The sequence below is a fragment of the Chiloscyllium punctatum genome, chromosome 45 (genome assembly GCF_047496795.1).
Source record: "Chiloscyllium punctatum isolate Juve2018m chromosome 45, sChiPun1.3, whole genome shotgun sequence".
NCBI classification, from domain to species: Eukaryota; Metazoa; Chordata; class Chondrichthyes; order Orectolobiformes; family Hemiscylliidae; genus Chiloscyllium; species Chiloscyllium punctatum.
Genome location: NC_092783.1, coordinates 30,845,284 through 30,862,295, shown reverse-complemented (window position 1 = coordinate 30,862,295; position 17,012 = coordinate 30,845,284). Strand labels below are relative to the sequence as shown.

The window sequence follows — 17,012 nt, the reverse complement described above, 5'->3', positions numbered from 1 at the left end:
CACTCGATGGGGTAGGCTTTTGCCCGAAACGTCGATTTCGCTGCTCCTTGGATGCCTGCCTGAACTGTTGTGCTCTTCCAGCGCCACTCATCCAGGGTAGGATTTACTGCCCATCCCTGATTACCCGACAGATCAGGGGGATGAGTTACTTTCCTGAACCCTTGAACTCCTCAGCACGGAGCTCCAGCCATGAGGCTGCTAGGGAAGGGGTTCCAGGACTTTGATCCAGCGCTAGCGAAGCTACAACGAGATCTTTACAACTCAGAAAGCTGGGATGATAGGAGGGTGATTCGCGGAGCTAGTTTACCGGTGTATCTGCTGCCTTTGCCCTTCTAGATGAATGCAAACAATCACTGGGCTGACTCTGGCAGGATCAGCGGGTGTATTCTGTGCGTAACTAGGAATTCGTTTTCAATCGGATAATTCACAATTAGAGAAATAAATCTTCATTACCAGACTGGGAGCTGTATCCAGGTCTGGACGATGCAAAGTCGGATTCCTAAACAGGGATCCCGCCCTGTGACGCTGACAGGAAACCTTGCCAACTGACTTGTACACACGCTGGTGACTGTCCTTCACTCCATATCCACCTTCAGCAGCAATGTTTTCTCTTTTCCTCCTTCAGCAGAAAAAGAAAAGACAACTGCACTCCAACTCTAGGAGAAGGAGGATCTATTTTCCGTTGGCGTAAAATGAATGAACGGTGACGGCAGAGAATGAGGGTGATGATCAGCTCGTGGAGTGTGTGCGCGCGCGCGTTTGCCACAGCATTCCCTGGTAAGTCAGCAGTGTCTCCACCTCACGTCGTTATTCCCACCAAACTGGGAATGAAGGTGGGAGAATAAAAGCGAATGAGAAGCAGGAGCGCGTGTGGAACAGCGGCACGAAATTGCAGGTAGAACGAAGAGTGACACGACTGCTGGAACGAGATGCAGGATCGCCAAATCATAACAGGCTGCAACAGAACGTTGAGCTGTCTGACCAGCAACACAACTGTGGTAAGAAGATGCAAGTGCGCACTGTCGGCACAGCAAGCAGGCACCACTGGGATTCGAACCCAGGATCTTCTGTTTACTAGACAGACGCTTTAACCATCTAAGCCATGGCGCCACAGCGCGCGCGGCTGCGCGCTGAGTGCACAGGTACAGTTTATTCACCACTTGAAGACAAGGGCTCGTCAACGTACTTTCCGTCTCGATCTTACTCAGTGAGAATTGCAAAGAAGAGAGAGTTCACGACTCAACATTCTCCACGCAAACGGCACGGAAAAACACAACCTGCTCTTGAATTCGATGTTTTCACCTCTTTAAACTGACAGGATAAAGAGGATGTGTCATCCTCTCTGGGCCCATTAAGGGCGTTATTACGCTCCAGAGGGAACCTCACACCAAGGGGAAAAGTGTCACTGAAATGAACTGACCAGGAGTGGTGTGTGAGTCAGTGTAAACAGTGAGCAGTAAAGGGTGACCCATTAGCACCAACTCTGAGCTTTGTACCACCAGCTCTACACTCACTTCCTGCCTCATGCCTCGCGGTCGGCATTGTCTTTCACTTTTATTACACTCCCTCGCTGCCGTTCTCAACCTATTTCCGACCGATAGCAGGTGTCCGTTTAGGACCTGCCCCTTTTTGAAACGGATTCCTGGGAGATCGGCGTCACTCGATGGGGTAGGCTTTTGCCCGAAACGTCGATTTCGCTGCTCCTTGGATGCCTGCCTGAACTGTTGTGCTCTTCCAGCGCCACTCATCCAGGGTAGGATTTACTGCCCATCCCTGATTACCCGACAGATCAGGGGGATGAGTTACTTTGCTGAACCCTTGAACTCCTCAGCACGGAGCTCCAGCCATGAGGCTGCTAGGGAAGGGGTTCCAGGACTTTGATCCAGCGCTAGCGAAGCTACAACGAGATCTTTACAACTCAGAAAGCTGGGATGATAGGAGGGGGATTCGCGGAGCTAGTTTACCGGTGTATCTGCTGCCTTTGCCCTTCTAGATGAATGCAAACAATCACTGGGCTGACTCTGGCAGGATCAGCGGGTGTATTCTGTGCGTAACTAGGAATTCGTTTTCAATCGGATAATTCACAATTAGAGAAATAAATCTTCATTACCAGACTGGGAGCTGTATCCAGGTCTGGACGATGCAAAGTCGGATTTCTAAACAGGGATCCCGCCCTGTGACGCTGACAGGAAACCTTGCCAACTGACTTGTACACACGCTGGTGACTGTCCTTCACTCCATATCCACCTTCAGCAGCAATGTTTTCTCTTTTCCTCCTTCAGCAGAAAAAGAAAAGACAACTGCACTCCAACTCTAGGAGAAGGAGGATTTATTTTCCGTTGGCGTAAAATGAATGAACGGTGACGGCAGAGAATGAGGGTGATGATCAGCTCGTGGAGTGTGTGCGCGCGCGCGTTTGCCACAGCATTCCCTGGTAAGTCAGCAGTGTCTCCACCTCACGTCGTTATTCCCACCAAACTGGGAATGAAGGTGGGAGAATAAAAGCGAATGAGAAGCAGGAGCGCGTGTGGAACAGCGGCACGAAATTGCAGGTAGAACGAAGAGTGACACGACTGCTGGAACGAGGTGCAGGATCGCCAAATCATAACAGGCTGCAACAGAACGTTGAGCTGTCTGACCAGCAACACAACTGTGGTAAGAAGATGCAAGTGCGCACTGTTGGCACAGCAAGCAGGCACCACTGGGATTCGAACCCAGGATCTCCTGTTTACTTGACAGGCGCTTTAACCATCTAAGCCATGGCGCCACAACGCGCGCGGTTGGGCGCTGAGTGCACAGGTACAGTTCATTCACCACTTGAAGACAAGGGCTCGTCAACGTGCTTTCCGTCTCGATCTTGCTCAGTGAGAATTGCAAAGAAGAGAGAGTTCACGACTCAACATTCTCCACGCAAACGGCACGGAAAAACACAACCTGCTCTTGAATTCGATGTTTTCACCTCTTTAAACTGACAGGATAAAGAGGATGTGTCATCCTCTCTGGGCCCATTAAGGGCGTTATTACGCTCCAGAGGGAACCTCACACCAAGGGGAAAAGTGTCACTGAAATGAACTGACCAGGAGTGGTGTGTGAGTCAGTGTAAACAGTGAGCAGTAAAGGGTGACCCATTAGCACCAACTCTGAGCTTTGTACCACCAGCTCTACACTCACTTCCTGCCTCATGCCTCGCGGTCGGCATTGTCTTTCACTTTTATTACACTCCCTCGCTGCCGTTCTCAACCTATTTCCGACCGATAGCAGGTGTCCGTTTAGGACCTGCCCCTTTTTGAAACGGATTCCTGGGAGATCGGCGTCACTCGATGGGGTAGGCTTTTGCCCGAAACGTCGATTTCGCTGCTCCTTGGATGCCTGCCTGAACTGTTGTGCTCTTCCAGCGCCACTCATCCAGGGTAGGATTTACTGCCCATCCCTGATTACCCGACAGATCAGGGGGATGAGTTACTTTCCTGAACCCTTGAACTCCTCAGCACGGAGCTCCAGCCATGAGGCTGCTAGGGAAGGGGTTCCAGGACTTTGATCCAGCGCTAGCGAAGCTACAACGAGATCTTTACAACTCAGAAAGCTGGGATGATAGGAGGGTGATTCGCGGAGCTAGTTTACCGGTGTATCTGCTGCCTTTGCCCTTCTAGATGAATGCAAACAATCACTGGGCTGACTCTGGCAGGATCAGCGGGTGTATTCTGTGCGTAACTAGGAATTCGTTTTCAATCGGATAATTCACAATTAGAGAAATAAATCTTCATTACCAGACTGGGAGCTGTATCCAGGTCTGGACGATGCAAAGTCGGATTCCTAAACAGGGATCCCGCCCTGTGACGCTGACAGGAAACCTTGCCAACTGACTTGTACACACGCTGGTGACTGTCCTTCACTCCATATCCACCTTCAGCAGCAATGTTTTCTCTTTTCCTCCTTCAGCAGAAAAAGAAAAGACAACTGCACTCCAACTCTAGGAGAAGGAGGATCTATTTTCCGTTGGCGTAAAATGAATGAACGGTGATGGCAGAGAATGAGGGTGATGATCAGCTCGTGGAGTGTGTGCGCGCGCGCGTTTGCCACAGCATTCCCTGGTAAGTCAGCAGTGTCTCCACCTCACGTCGTTATTCCCACCAAACTGGGAATGAAGGTGGGAGAATAAAAGCGAATGAGAAGCAGGAGCGCGTGTGGAACAGCGGCACGAAATTGCAGGTAGAACGAAGAGTGACACGACTGCTGGAACGAGATGCAGGATCGCCAAATCATAACAGGCTGCAACAGAACGTTGAGCTGTCTGACCAGCAACACAACTGTGGGAAGAAGATGCAAGTGCGCACTGTCGGCACAGCAAGCAGGCACCACTGGGATTCGAACCCAGGATCTTCTGTTTACTAGACAGACGCTTTAACCATCTAAGCCATGGCGCCACAGCGCGCGCGGCTGCGCGCTGAGTGCACAGGTACAGTTTATTCACCACTTGAAGACAAGGGCTCGTCAACGTACTTTCCGTCTCGATCTTACTCAGTGAGAATTGCAAAGAAGAGAGAGTTCACGACTCAACATTCTCCACGCAAACGGCACGGAAAAACACAACCTGCTCTTGAATTCGATGTTTTCACCTCTTTAAACTGACAGGATAAAGAGGATGTGTCATCCTCTCTGGGCCCATTAAGGGCGTTATTACGCTCCAGAGGGAACCTCACACCAAGGGGAAAAGTGTCACTGAAATGAACTGACCAGGAGTGGTGTGTGAGTCAGTGTAAACAGTGAGCAGTAAAGGGTGACCCATTAGCACCAACTCTGAGCTTTGTACCACCAGCTCTACACTCACTTCCTGCCTCATGCCTCGCGGTCGGCATTGTCTTTCACTTTTATTACACTCCCTCGCTGCCGTTCTCAACCTATTTCCGACCGATAGCAGGTGTCCGTTTAGGACCTGCCCCTTTTTGAAACGGATTCCTGGGAGATCGGCGTCACTCGATGGGGTAGGCTTTTGCCCGAAACGTCGATTTCGCTGCTCCTTGGATGCCTGCCTGAACTGTTGTGCTCTTCCAGCGCCACTCATCCAGGGTAGGATTTACTGCCCATCCCTGATTACCCGACAGATCAGGGGGATGAGTTACTTTCCTGAACCCTTGAACTCCTCAGCACGGAGCTCCAGCCATGAGGCTGCTAGGGAAGGGGTTCCAGGACTTTGATCCAGCGCTAGCGAAGCTACAACGAGATCTTTACAACTCAGAAAGCTGGGATGATAGGAGGGGGATTCGCGGAGCTAGTTTACCGGTGTATCTGCTGCCTTTGCCCTTCTAGATGAATGCAAACAATCACTGGGCTGACTCTGGCAGGATCAGCGGGTGTATTCTGTGCGTAACTAGGAATTCGTTTTCAATCGGATAATTCACAATTAGAGAAATAAATCTTCATTACCAGACTGGGAGCTGTATCCAGGTCTGGACGATGCAAAGTCGGATTCCTAAACAGGGATCCCGCCCTGTGACGCTGACAGGAAACCTTGCCAACTGACTTGTACACACGCTGGTGACTGTCCTTCCCTCCATATCCACCTTCAGCAGCAATGTTTTCTCTTTTCCTCCTTCAGCAGAAAAAGAAAAGACAACTGCACTCCAACTCTAGGAGAAGGAGGATTTATTTTCCGTTGGCGTAAAATGAATGAACGGTGACGGCAGAGAATGAGGGTGATGATCAGCTCGTGGAGTGTGTGCGCGCGCGCGTTTGCCACAGCATTCCCTGGTAAGTCAGCAGTGTCTCCACCTCACGTCGTTATTCCCACCAAACTGGGAATGAAGGTGGGAGAATAAAAGCGAATGAGAAGCAGGAGCGCGTGTGGAACAGCGGCACGAAATTGCAGGTAGAACGAAGAGTGACACTACTGCTGGAACGAGATGCAGGATCGCCAAATCATAACAGGCTGCAACAGAACGTTGAGCTGTCTGACCAGCAACACAACTGTGGTAAGAAGATGCAAGTGCGCACTGTTGGCACAGCAAGCAGGCACCACTGGGATTCGAACCCAGGATCTCCTGTTTACTTGACAGGCGCTTTAACCATCTAAGCCATGGCGCCACAGCGCGCGCGGCTGGGCGCTGAGTGCACAGGTACAGTTCATTCACCACTTGAAGACAAGGGCTCGTCAACGTGCTTTCCGTCTCGATCTTGCTCAGTGAGAATTGCAAAGAAGAGAGAGTTCACGACTCAACATTCTCCACGCAAACGGCACGGAAAAACACAACCTGCTCTTGAATTCGATGTTTTCACCTCTTTAAACTGACAGGATAAAGAGGATGTGTCATCCTCTCTGGGCCCATTAAGGGCGTTATTACGCTCCAGAGGGAACCTCACACCAAGGGGAAAAGTGTCACTGAAATGAACTGACCAGGAGTGGTGTGTGAGTCAGTGTAAACAGTGAGCAGTAAAGGGTGACCCATTAGCACCAACTCTGAGCTTTGTACCACCAGCTCTACACTCACTTCCTGCCTCATGCCTCGCGGTCGGCATTGTCTTTCACTTTTATTACACTCCCTCGCTGCCGTTCTCAACCTATTTCCGACCGATAGCAGGTGTCCGTTTAGGACCTGCCCCTTTTTGAAACGGATTCCTGGGAGATCGGCGTCACTCGATGGGGTAGGCTTTTGCCCGAAACGTCGATTTCGCTGCTCCTTGGATGCCTGCCTGAACTGTTGTGCTCTTCCAGCGCCACTCATCCAGGGTAGGATTTACTGCCCATCCCTGATTACCCGATAGATCAGGGGGATGAGTTACTTTCCTGAACCCTTGAACTCCTCAGCACGGAGCTCCAGCCATGAGGCTGCTAGGGAAGGGGTTCCAGGACTTTGATCCAGCGCTAGCGAAGCTACAACGAGATCTTTACAACTCAGAAAGCTGGGATGATAGGAGGGGGATTCGCGGAGCTAGTTTACCGGTGTATCTGCTGCCTTTGCCCTTCTAGATGAATGCAAACAATCACTGGGCTGACTCTGGCAGGATCAGCGGGTGTATTCTGTGCGTAACTAGGAATTCGTTTTCAATCGGATAATTCACAATTAGAGAAATAAATCTTCATTACCAGACTGGGAGCTGTATCCAGGTCTGGACGATGCAAAGTCGGATTCCTAAACAGGGATCCCGCCCTGTGACGCTGACAGGAAACCTTGCCAACTGACTTGTACACACGCTGGTGACTGTCCTTCACTCCATATCCACCTTCAGCAGCAATGTTTTCTCTTTTCCTCCTTCAGCAGAAAAAGAAAAGACAACTGCACTCCAACTCTAGGAGAAGGAGGATTTATTTTCCGTTGGCGTAAAATGAATGAACGGTGACGGCAGAGAATGAGGGTGATGATCAGCTCGTGGAGTGTGTGCGCGCGCGCGTTTGCCACAGCATTCCCTGGTAAGTCAGCAGTGTCTCCACCTCACGTCGTTATTCCCACCAAACTGGGAATGAAGGTGGGAGAATAAAAGCGAATGAGAAGCAGGAGCGCGTGTGGAACAGCGGCACGAAATTGCAGGTAGAACGAAGAGTGACACGACTGCTGGAACGAGATGCAGGATCGCCAAATCATAACAGGCTGCAACAGAACGTTGAGCTGTCTGACCAGCAACACAACTGTGGTAAGAAGATGCAAGTGCGCACTGTTGGCACAGCAAGCAGGCACCACTGGGATTCGAACCCAGGATCTCCTGTTTACTTGACAGGCGCTTTAACCATCTAAGCCATTGCGCCACAACGCGCGCGGTTGGGCGCTGAGTGCACAGGTACAGTTCATTCACCACTTGTAGACAAGGGCTCGTCAACGTGCTTTCCGTCTCGATCTTGCTCAGTGAGAATTGCAAAGAAGAGAGAGTTCACGACTCAACATTCTCCACGCAAACGGCACGGAAAAACACAACCTGCTCTTGAATTCGATGTTTTCACCTCTTTAAACTGACAGGATAAAGAGGATGTGTCATCCTCTCTGGGCCCATTAAGGGCGTTATTACGCTCCAGAGGGAACCTCACACCAAGGGGAAAAGTGTCACTGAAATGAACTGACCAGGAGTGGTGTGTGAGTCAGTGTAAACAGTGAGCAGTAAAGGGTGACCCATTAGCACCAACTCTGAGCTTTGTACCACCAGCTCTACACTCACTTCCTGCCTCATGCCTCGCGGTCGGCATTGTCTTTCACTTTTATTACACTCCCTCGCTGCCGTTCTCAACCTATTTCCGACCGATAGCAGGTGTCCGTTTAGGACCTGCCCCTTTTTGAAACGGATTCCTGGGAGATCGGCGTCACTCGATGGGGTAGGCTTTTGCCCGAAACGTCGATTTCGCTGCTCCTTGGATGCCTGCCTGAACTGTTGTGCTCTTCCAGCGCCACTCATCCAGGGTAGGATTTACTGCCCATCCCTGATTACCCGACAGATCAGGGGGATGAGTTACTTTCCTGAACCCTTGAACTCCTCAGCACGGAGCTCCAGCCATGAGGCTGCTAGGGAAGGGGTTCCAGGACTTTGATCCAGCGCTAGCGAAGCTACAACGAGATCTTTACAACTCAGAAAGCTGGGATGATAGGAGGGGGATTCGCGGAGCTAGTTTACCGGTGTATCTGCTGCCTTTGCCCTTCTAGATGAATGCAAACAATCACTGGGCTGACTCTGGCAGGATCAGCGGGTGTATTCTGTGCGTAACTAGGAATTCGTTTTCAATCGGATAATTCACAATTAGAGAAATAAATCTTCATTACCAGACTGGGAGCTGTATCCAGGTCTGGACGATGCAAAGTCGGATTCCTAAACAGGGATCCCGCCCTGTGACGCTGACAGGAAACCTTGCCAACTGACTTGTACACACGCTGGTGACTGTCCTTCACTCCATATCCACCTTCAGCAGCAATGTTTTCTCTTTTCCTCCTTCAGCAGAAAAAGAAAAGACAACTGCACTCCAACTCTAGGAGAAGGAGGATCTATTTTCCGTTGGCGTAAAATGAATGAACGGTGACGGCAGAGAATGAGGGTGATGATCAGCTCGTGGAGTGTGTGCGCGCGCGCGTTTGCCACAGCATTCCCTGGTAAGTCAGCAGTGTCTCCACCTCACGTCGTTATTCCCACCAAACTGGGAATGAAGGTGGGAGAATAAAAGCGAATGAGAAGCAGGAGCGCGTGTGGAACAGCGGCACGAAATTGCAGGTAGAACGAAGAGTGACACGACTGCTGGAACGAGATGCAGGATCGCCAAATCATAACAGGCTGCAACAGAACGTTGAGCTGTCTGACCAGCAACACAAGTCTGGTAAGAAGATGCAAGTGCGCACTGTTGGCACAGCAAGCACGCACCACTGGGATTCGAACCCAGGATCTCCTGTTTACTAGACAGACGCTTTAACCATCTAAGCCATGGCGCCACAGGGCGCGCGGCTGGGCGCTGAGTGCACAGGTACAGTTTATTCACCACTTGAAGACAAGGGCTCGTCAACGTGCTTTCCGTCTCGATCTTACTCAGTGAGAATTGCAAAGAAGAGAGAGTTCACGACTCAACATTCTCCACGCAAACGGCACGGAAAAACACAACCTGCTCTTGAATTCGATGTTTTCACCTCTTTAAACTGACAGGATAAAGAGGATGTGTCATCCTCTCTGGGCCCATTAAGGGCGTTATTACGCTCCAGAGGGAACCTCACACCAAGGGGAAAAGTGTCACTGAAATGAACTGACCAGGAGTGGTGTGTGAGTCAGTGTAAACAGTGAGCAGTAAAGGGTGACCCATTAGCACCAACTCTGAGCTTTGTACCACCAGCTCTACACTCACTTCCTGCCTCATGCCTCGCGGTCGGCATTGTCTTTCACTTTTATTACACTCCCTCGCTGCCGTTCTCAACCTATTTCCGACCGATAGCAGGTGTCCGTTTAGGACCTGCCCCTTTTTGAAACGGATTCCTGGGAGATCGGCGTCACTCGATGGGGTAGGCTTTTGCCCGAAACGTCGATTTCGCTGCTCCTTGGATGCCTGCCTGAACTGTTGTGCTCTTCCAGCGCCACTCATCCAGGGTAGGATTTACTGCCCATCCCTGATTACCCGACAGATCAGGGGGATGAGTTACTTTCCTGAACCCTTGAACTCCTCAGCACGGAGCTCCAGCCATGAGGCTGCTAGGGAAGGGGTTCCAGGACTTTGATCCAGCGCTAGCGAAGCTACAACGAGATCTTTACAACTCAGAAAGCTGGGATGATAGGAGGGGGATTCGCGGAGCTAGTTTACCGGTGTATCTGCTGCCTTTGCCCTTCTAGATGAATGCAAACAATCACTGGGCTGACTCTGGCAGGATCAGCGGGTGTATTCTGTGCGTAACTAGGAATTCGTTTTCAATCGGATAATTCACAATTAGAGAAATAAATCTTCATTACCAGACTGGGAGCTGTATCCAGGTCTGGACGATGCAAAGTCGGATTCCTAAACAGGGATCCCGCCCTGTGACGCTGACAGGAAACCTTGCCAACTGACTTGTACACACGCTGGTGACTGTCCTTCACTCCATATCCACCTTCAGCAGCAATGTTTTCTCTTTTCCTCCTTCAGCAGAAAAAGAAAAGACAACTGCACTCCAACTCTAGGAGAAGGAGGATTTATTTTCCGTTGGCGTAAAATGAATGAACGGTGACGGCAGAGAATGAGGGTGATGATCAGCTCGTGGAGTGTGTGCGCGCGCGCGTTTGCCACAGCATTCCCTGGTAAGTCAGCAGTGTCTCCACCTCACGTCGTTATTCCCACCAAACTGGGAATGAAGGTGGGAGAATAAAAGCGAATGAGAAGCAGGAGCGCGTGTGGAACAGCGGCACGAAATTGCAGGTAGAACGAAGAGTGACACTACTGCTGGAACGAGATGCAGGATCGCCAAACCATAACAGGCTGCAACAGAAAGTTGAGCTGTCTGACCAGCAACACAACTCTGGTAAGAAGATGCAAGTGCGCACTTTCGGCACAGCAAGCAGGCACCACTGGGATTCGAACCCAGGATCTCCTGTTTACTAGACAGGCGCTTTAACCATCTAAGCCATGGCGCCACAACGCGCGCGGTTGGGCGGTGAGTGCACAGGTACAGTTCATTCACCACTTGAAGACAAGGGCTCGTCAACGTGCTTTCCGTCTCGATCTTGCTCAGTGAGAATTGCAAAGAAGAGAGAGTTCACGACTCAACATTCTCCACGCAAACGGCACGGAAAAACACAACCTGCTCTTGAATTCGATGTTTTCACCTCTTTAAACTGACAGGATAAAGAGGATGTGTCATCCTCTCTGGGCCCATTAAGGGCGTTATTACGCTCCAGAGGGAACCTCACACCAAGGGGAAAAGTGTCACTGAAATGAACTGACCAGGAGTGGTGTGTGAGTCAGTGTAAACAGTGAGCAGTAAAGGGTGACCCATTAGCACCAACTCTGAGCTTTGTACCACCAGCTCTACACTCACTTCCTGCCTCATGCCTCGCGGTCGGCATCGTCTTTCACTTTTATTACACTCCCTCGCTGCCGTTCTCAACCTATTTCCGACCGATAGCAGGTGTCCGTTTCGGACCTGCCCCTTTTTGAAACGGATTCCTGGGAGATCGGCGTCACTCGATGGGGTAGGCTTTTGCCCGAAACGTCGATTTCGCTGCTCCTTGGATGCCTGCCTGAACTGTTGTGCTCTTCCAGCGCCACTCATCCAGGGTAGGATTTACTGCCCATCCCTGATTACCCGACAGATCAGGGGGATGAGTTACTTTCCTGAACCCTTGAACTCCTCAGCACGGAGCTCCAGCCATGAGGCTGCTAGGGAAGGGGTTCCAGGACTTTGATCCAGCGCTAGCGAAGCTACAACGAGATCTTTACAACTCAGAAAGCTGAGATGATAGGAGGGGGATTCGCGGAGCTAGTTTACCGGTGTATCTGCTGCCTTTGCCCTTCTAGATGAATGCAAACAATCACTGGGCTGACTCTGGCAGGATCAGCGGGTGTATTCTGTGCGTAACTAGGAATTCGTTTTCAATCGGATAATTCACAATTAGAGAAATAAATCTTCATTACCAGACTGGGAGCTGTATCCAGGTCTGGACGATGCAAAGTCGGATTCCTAAACAGGGATCCCGCCCTGTGACGCTGACAGGAAACCTTGCCAACTGACTTGTACACACGCTGGTGACTGTCCTTCACTCCATATCCACCTTCAGCAGCAATGTTTTCTCTTTTCCTCCTTCAGCAGAAAAAGAAAAGACAACTGCACTCCAACTCTAGGAGAAGGAGGATCTATTTTCCGTTGGCGTAAAATGAATGAACGGTGACGGCAGAGAATGAGGGTGATGATCAGCTCGTGGAGTGTGTGCGCGCGCGCGTTTGCCACAGCATTCCCTGGTAAGTCAGCAGTGTCTCCACCTCACGTCGTTATTCCCACCAAACTGGGAATGAAGGTGGGAGAATAAAAGCGAATGAGAAGCAGGAGCGCGTGTGGAACAGCGGCACGAAATTGCAGGTAGAACGAAGAGTGACACGACTGCTGGAACGAGATGCAGGATCGCCAAATCATAACAGGCTGCAACAGAACGTTGAGCTGTCTGACCAGCAACACAAGTCTGGTAAGAAGATGCAAGTGCGCACTGTTGGCACAGCAAGCAGGCACCACTGGGATTCGAACCCAGGATCTCCTGTTTACTAGACAGATGCCTTAACCATCTAAGCCATGGCGCCACAGCGCGCGCGGTTGGGCGCTGAGTGCACAGGTACAGTTTATTCACCACTTGAAGACAAGGGCTCGTCAACGTGCTTTCCGTCTCGATCTTACTCAGTGAGAATTGCAAAGAAGAGAGAGTTCACGACTCAACATTCTCCACGCAAACGGCACGGAAAAACACAACCTGCTCTTGAATTCGATGTTTTCACCTCTTTAAACTGACAGGATAAAGAGGATGTGTCATCCTCTCTGGGCCCATTAAGGGCGTTATTACGCTCCAGAGGGAACCTCACACCAAGGGGAAAAGTGTCACTGAAATGAACTGACCAGGAGTGGTGTGTGAGTCAGTGTAAACAGTGAGCAGTAAAGGGTGACCCATTAGCACCAACTCTGAGCTTTGTACCACCAGCTCTACACTCACTTCCTGCCTCATGCCTCGCGGTCGGCATTGTCTTTCACTTTTATTACACTCCCTCGCTGCCGTTCTCAACCTATTTCCGACCGATAGCAGGTGTCCGTTTAGGACCTGTCCCTTTTTGAAACGGATTCCTGGGAGATCGGCGTCACTCGATGGGGTAGGCTTTTGCCCGAAACGTCGATTTCGCTGCTCCTTGGATGCCTGCCTGAACTGTTGTGCTCTTCCAGCGCCACTCATCCAGGGTAGGATTTACTGCCCATCCCTGATTACCCGACAGATCAGGGGGATGAGTTACTTTCCTGAACCCTTGAACTCCTCAGCACGGAGCTCCAGCCATGAGGCTGCTAGGGAAGGGGTTCCAGGACTTTGATCCAGCGCTAGCGAAGCTACAACGAGATCTTTACAACTCAGAAAGCTGGGATGATAGGAGGGGGATTCGCGGAGCTAGTTTACCGGTGTATCTGCTGCCTTTGCCCTTCTAGATGAATGCAAACAATCACTGGGCTGACTCTGGCAGGATCAGCGGGTGTATTCTGTGCGTAACTAGGAATTCGTTTTCAATCGGATAATTCACAATTAGAGAAATAAATCTTCATTACCAGACTGGGAGCTGTATCCAGGTCTGGACGATGCAAAGTCGGATTCCTAAACAGGGATCCCGCCCTGTGACGCTGACAGGAAACCTTGCCAACTGACTTGTACACACGCTGGTGACTGTCCTTCACTCCATATCCACCTTCAGCAGCAATGTTTTCTCTTTTCCTCCTTCAGCAGAAAAAGAAAAGACAACTGCACTCCAACTCTAGGAGAAGGAGGATCTATTTTCCGTTGGCGTAAAATGAATGAACGGTGACGGCAGAGAATGAGGGTGATGATCAGCTCGTGGAGTGTGTGCGCGCGCGCGTTTGCCACAGCATTCCCTGGTAAGTCAGCAGTGTCTCCACCTCACGTCGTTATTCCCACCAAACTGGGAATGAAGGTGGGAGAATAAAAGCGAATGAGAAGCAGGAGCGCGTGTGGAACAGCGGCACGAAATTGCAGGTAGAACGAAGAGTGACACGACTGCTGGAACGAGATGCAGGATCGCCAAATCATAACAGGCTGCAACAGAACGTTGAGCTGTCTGACCAGCAACACAAGTCTGGTAAGAAGATGCAAGTGCGCACTGTTGGCACAGCAAGCAGGCACCACTGGGATTCGAACCCAGGATCTCCTGTTTACTAGACAGACGCCTTAACCATCTAAGCCATGGCGCCACAGCGCGCGCGGCTGGGCGCTGAGTGCACAGGTACAGTTTATTCACCACTTGAAGACAAGGGCTCGTCAACGTGCTTTCCGTCTCGATCTTACTCAGTGAGAATTGCAAAGAAGAGAGAGTTCACGACTCAACATTCTCCAAACAAACGGCACGGAAAAACACAACCTGCTCTTGAATTCGATGTTTTCACCTCTTTAAACTGACAGGATAAAGAGGATGTGTCATCCTCTCTGGGCCCATTAAGGGCGTTATTACGCTCCAGAGGGAACCTCACACCAAGGGGAAAAGTGTCACTGAAATGAACTGACCAGGAGTGGTGTGTGAGTCAGTGTAAACAGTGAGCAGTAAAGGGTGACCCATTAGCACCAACTCTGAGCTTTGTACCACCAGCTCTACACTCACTTCCTGCCTCATGCCTCGCGGTCGGCATTGTCTTTCACTTTTATTACACTCCCTCGCTGCCGTTCTCAACCTATTTCCGACCGATAGCAGGTGTCCGTTTAGGACCTGCCCCTTTTTGAAACGGATTCCTGGGAGATCGGCGTCACTCGATGGGGTAGGCTTTTGCCCGAAACGTCGATTTCGCTGCTCGTTGGATGCCTGCCTGAACTGTTGTGCTCTTCCAGCGCCACTCATCCAGGGTAGGATTTACTGCCCATCCCTGATTACCCGACAGATCAGGGGGATGAGTTACTTTCCTGAACCCTTGAACTCCTCAGCACGGAGCTCCAGCCATGAGGCTGCTAGGGAAGGGGTTCCAGGACTTTGATCCAACGCTAACGAAGCTACAACGAGATCTTTACAACTCAGAAAGCTGGGATGATAGGAGGGGGATTCGCGGAGCTAGTTTACCGGTGTATCTGCTGCCTTTGCCCTTCTAGATGAATGCAAACAATCACTGGGCTGACTCTGGCAGGATCAGCGGGTGTATTCTGTGCGTAACTAGGAATTCGTTTTCAATCGGATAATTCACAATTAGAGAAATAAATCTTCATTACCAGACTGGGAGCTGTATCCAGGTCTGGACGATGCAAAGTCGGATTCCTAAACAGGGATCCCGCCCTGTGACGCTGACAGGAAACCTTGCCAACTGACTTGTACACACGCTGGTGACTGTCCTTCACTCCATATCCACCTTCAGCAGCAATGTTTTCTCTTTTCCTCCTTCAGCAGAAAAAGAAAAGACAACTGCACTCCAACTCTAGGAGAAGGAGGATTTATTTTCCGTTGGCGTAAAATGAATGAACGGTGACGGCAGAGAATGAGGGTGATGATCAGCTCGTGGAGTGTGTGCGCGCGCGCGTTTGCCACAGCATTCCCTGGTAAGTCAGCAGTGTCTCCACCTCACGTCGTTATTCCCACCAAACTGGGAATGAAGGTGGGAGAATAAAAGCGAATGAGAAGCAGGAGCGCGTGTGGAACAGCGGCACGAAATTGCAGGTAGAACGAAGAGTGACACTACTGCTGGAACGAGATGCAGGATCGCCAAATCATAACAGGCTGCAACAGAACGTTGAGCTGTCTGACCAGCAACACAACTGTGGTAAGAAGATGCAAGTGCGCACTGTTGGCACAGCAAGCAGGCACCACTGGGATTCAAACCCAGGATCTCCTGTTTACTAGACAGACGCTTTAACCATCTAAGCCATGGCGCCACAGCGCGCGCGGCTGGGCGCTGAGTGCACAGGTACAGTTTATTCACCACTTGAAGACAAGGGCTCGTCAACGTGCTTTCCGTCTCGATCTTACTCAGTGAGAATTGCAAAGAAGAGAGAGTTCACGACTCAACATTCTCCACGCAAACGGCACGGAAAAACACAACCTGCTCTTGAATTCGATGTTTTCACCTCTTTAAACTGACAGGATAAAGAGGATGTGTCATCCTCTCTGGGCCCATTAAGGGCGTTATTACGCTCCAGAGGGAACCTCACACCAAGGGGAAAAGTGTCACTGAAATGAACTGACCAGGAGTGGTGTGTGAGTCAGTGTAAACAGTGAGCAGTAAAGGGTGACCCATTAGCACCAACTCTGAGCTTTGTACCACCAGCTCTACACTCACTTCCTGCCTCATGCCTCGCGGTCGGCATTGTCTTTCACTTTTATTACACTCCCTCGCTGCCGTTCTCAACCTATTTCCGACCGATAGCAGGTGTCCGTTTAGGACCTGCCCCTTTTTGAAACGGATTCCTGGGAGATCGGCGTCACTCGATGGGGTAGGCTTTTGCCCGAAACGTCGATTTCGCTGCTCCTTGGATGCCTGCCTGAACTGTTGTGCTCTTCCAGCGCCACTCATCCAGGGTAGGATTTACTGCCCATCCCTGATTACCCGACAGATCAGGGGGATGAGTTACTTTCCTGAACCCTTGAACTCCTCAGCACGGAGCTCCAGCCATGAGGCTGCTAGGGAAGGGGTTCCAGGACTTTGATCCAGCGCTAGCGAAGCTACAACGAGATCTTTACAACTCAGAAAGCTGGGATGATAGGAGGGGGATTCGCGGAGCTAGTTTACCGGTGTATCTGCTGCCTTTGCCCTTCTAGATGAATGCAAACAATCACTGGGCTGACTCTGGCAGGATCAGCGGGTGTATTCTGTGCGTAACTAGGAATTCGTTTTCAATCGGATAATTCACAATTAGAGAAATAA

At 50.7% G+C, this 17,012-nt stretch overlaps 10 non-coding genes across 10 annotated transcripts; all 10 read right to left on the bottom strand.

The window, feature by feature from the left end:
* Positions 1–1,036: 1,036 nt before the first annotated feature.
* On the bottom strand, positions 1,037–1,110 carry trnat-agu (transfer RNA threonine (anticodon AGU)). Its single transcript has one exon. It is a non-coding gene; the product is annotated as a tRNA-Thr (tRNA).
* Positions 1,111–2,693: 1,583 nt separating this feature from the next.
* trnat-agu (transfer RNA threonine (anticodon AGU)) lies at positions 2,694–2,767 on the bottom strand. Its single transcript has one exon. It is a non-coding gene; the product is annotated as a tRNA-Thr (tRNA).
* A 1,583-nt stretch (positions 2,768–4,350) lies between these two features.
* trnat-agu (transfer RNA threonine (anticodon AGU)) lies at positions 4,351–4,424 on the bottom strand. Its single transcript has one exon. It is a non-coding gene; the product is annotated as a tRNA-Thr (tRNA).
* Positions 4,425–6,007: 1,583 nt separating this feature from the next.
* On the bottom strand, positions 6,008–6,081 carry trnat-agu (transfer RNA threonine (anticodon AGU)). The gene has a single exon. It is a non-coding gene; the product is annotated as a tRNA-Thr (tRNA).
* Positions 6,082–7,664: 1,583 nt separating this feature from the next.
* Positions 7,665–7,738, bottom strand: trnat-agu (transfer RNA threonine (anticodon AGU)). Its single transcript has one exon. It is a non-coding gene; the product is annotated as a tRNA-Thr (tRNA).
* A 1,580-nt stretch (positions 7,739–9,318) lies between these two features.
* trnat-agu (transfer RNA threonine (anticodon AGU)) lies at positions 9,319–9,395 on the bottom strand. The gene has a single exon. It is a non-coding gene; the product is annotated as a tRNA-Thr (tRNA).
* A 1,583-nt stretch (positions 9,396–10,978) lies between these two features.
* trnat-agu (transfer RNA threonine (anticodon AGU)) lies at positions 10,979–11,052 on the bottom strand. The gene has a single exon. It is a non-coding gene; the product is annotated as a tRNA-Thr (tRNA).
* Positions 11,053–12,635: 1,583 nt separating this feature from the next.
* On the bottom strand, positions 12,636–12,709 carry trnat-agu (transfer RNA threonine (anticodon AGU)). The gene has a single exon. It is a non-coding gene; the product is annotated as a tRNA-Thr (tRNA).
* A 1,583-nt stretch (positions 12,710–14,292) lies between these two features.
* Positions 14,293–14,366, bottom strand: trnat-agu (transfer RNA threonine (anticodon AGU)). Its single transcript has one exon. It is a non-coding gene; the product is annotated as a tRNA-Thr (tRNA).
* Positions 14,367–15,949: 1,583 nt separating this feature from the next.
* trnat-agu (transfer RNA threonine (anticodon AGU)) lies at positions 15,950–16,023 on the bottom strand. The gene has a single exon. It is a non-coding gene; the product is annotated as a tRNA-Thr (tRNA).
* Between the last annotated feature and the right edge of the window lie 989 nt (positions 16,024–17,012).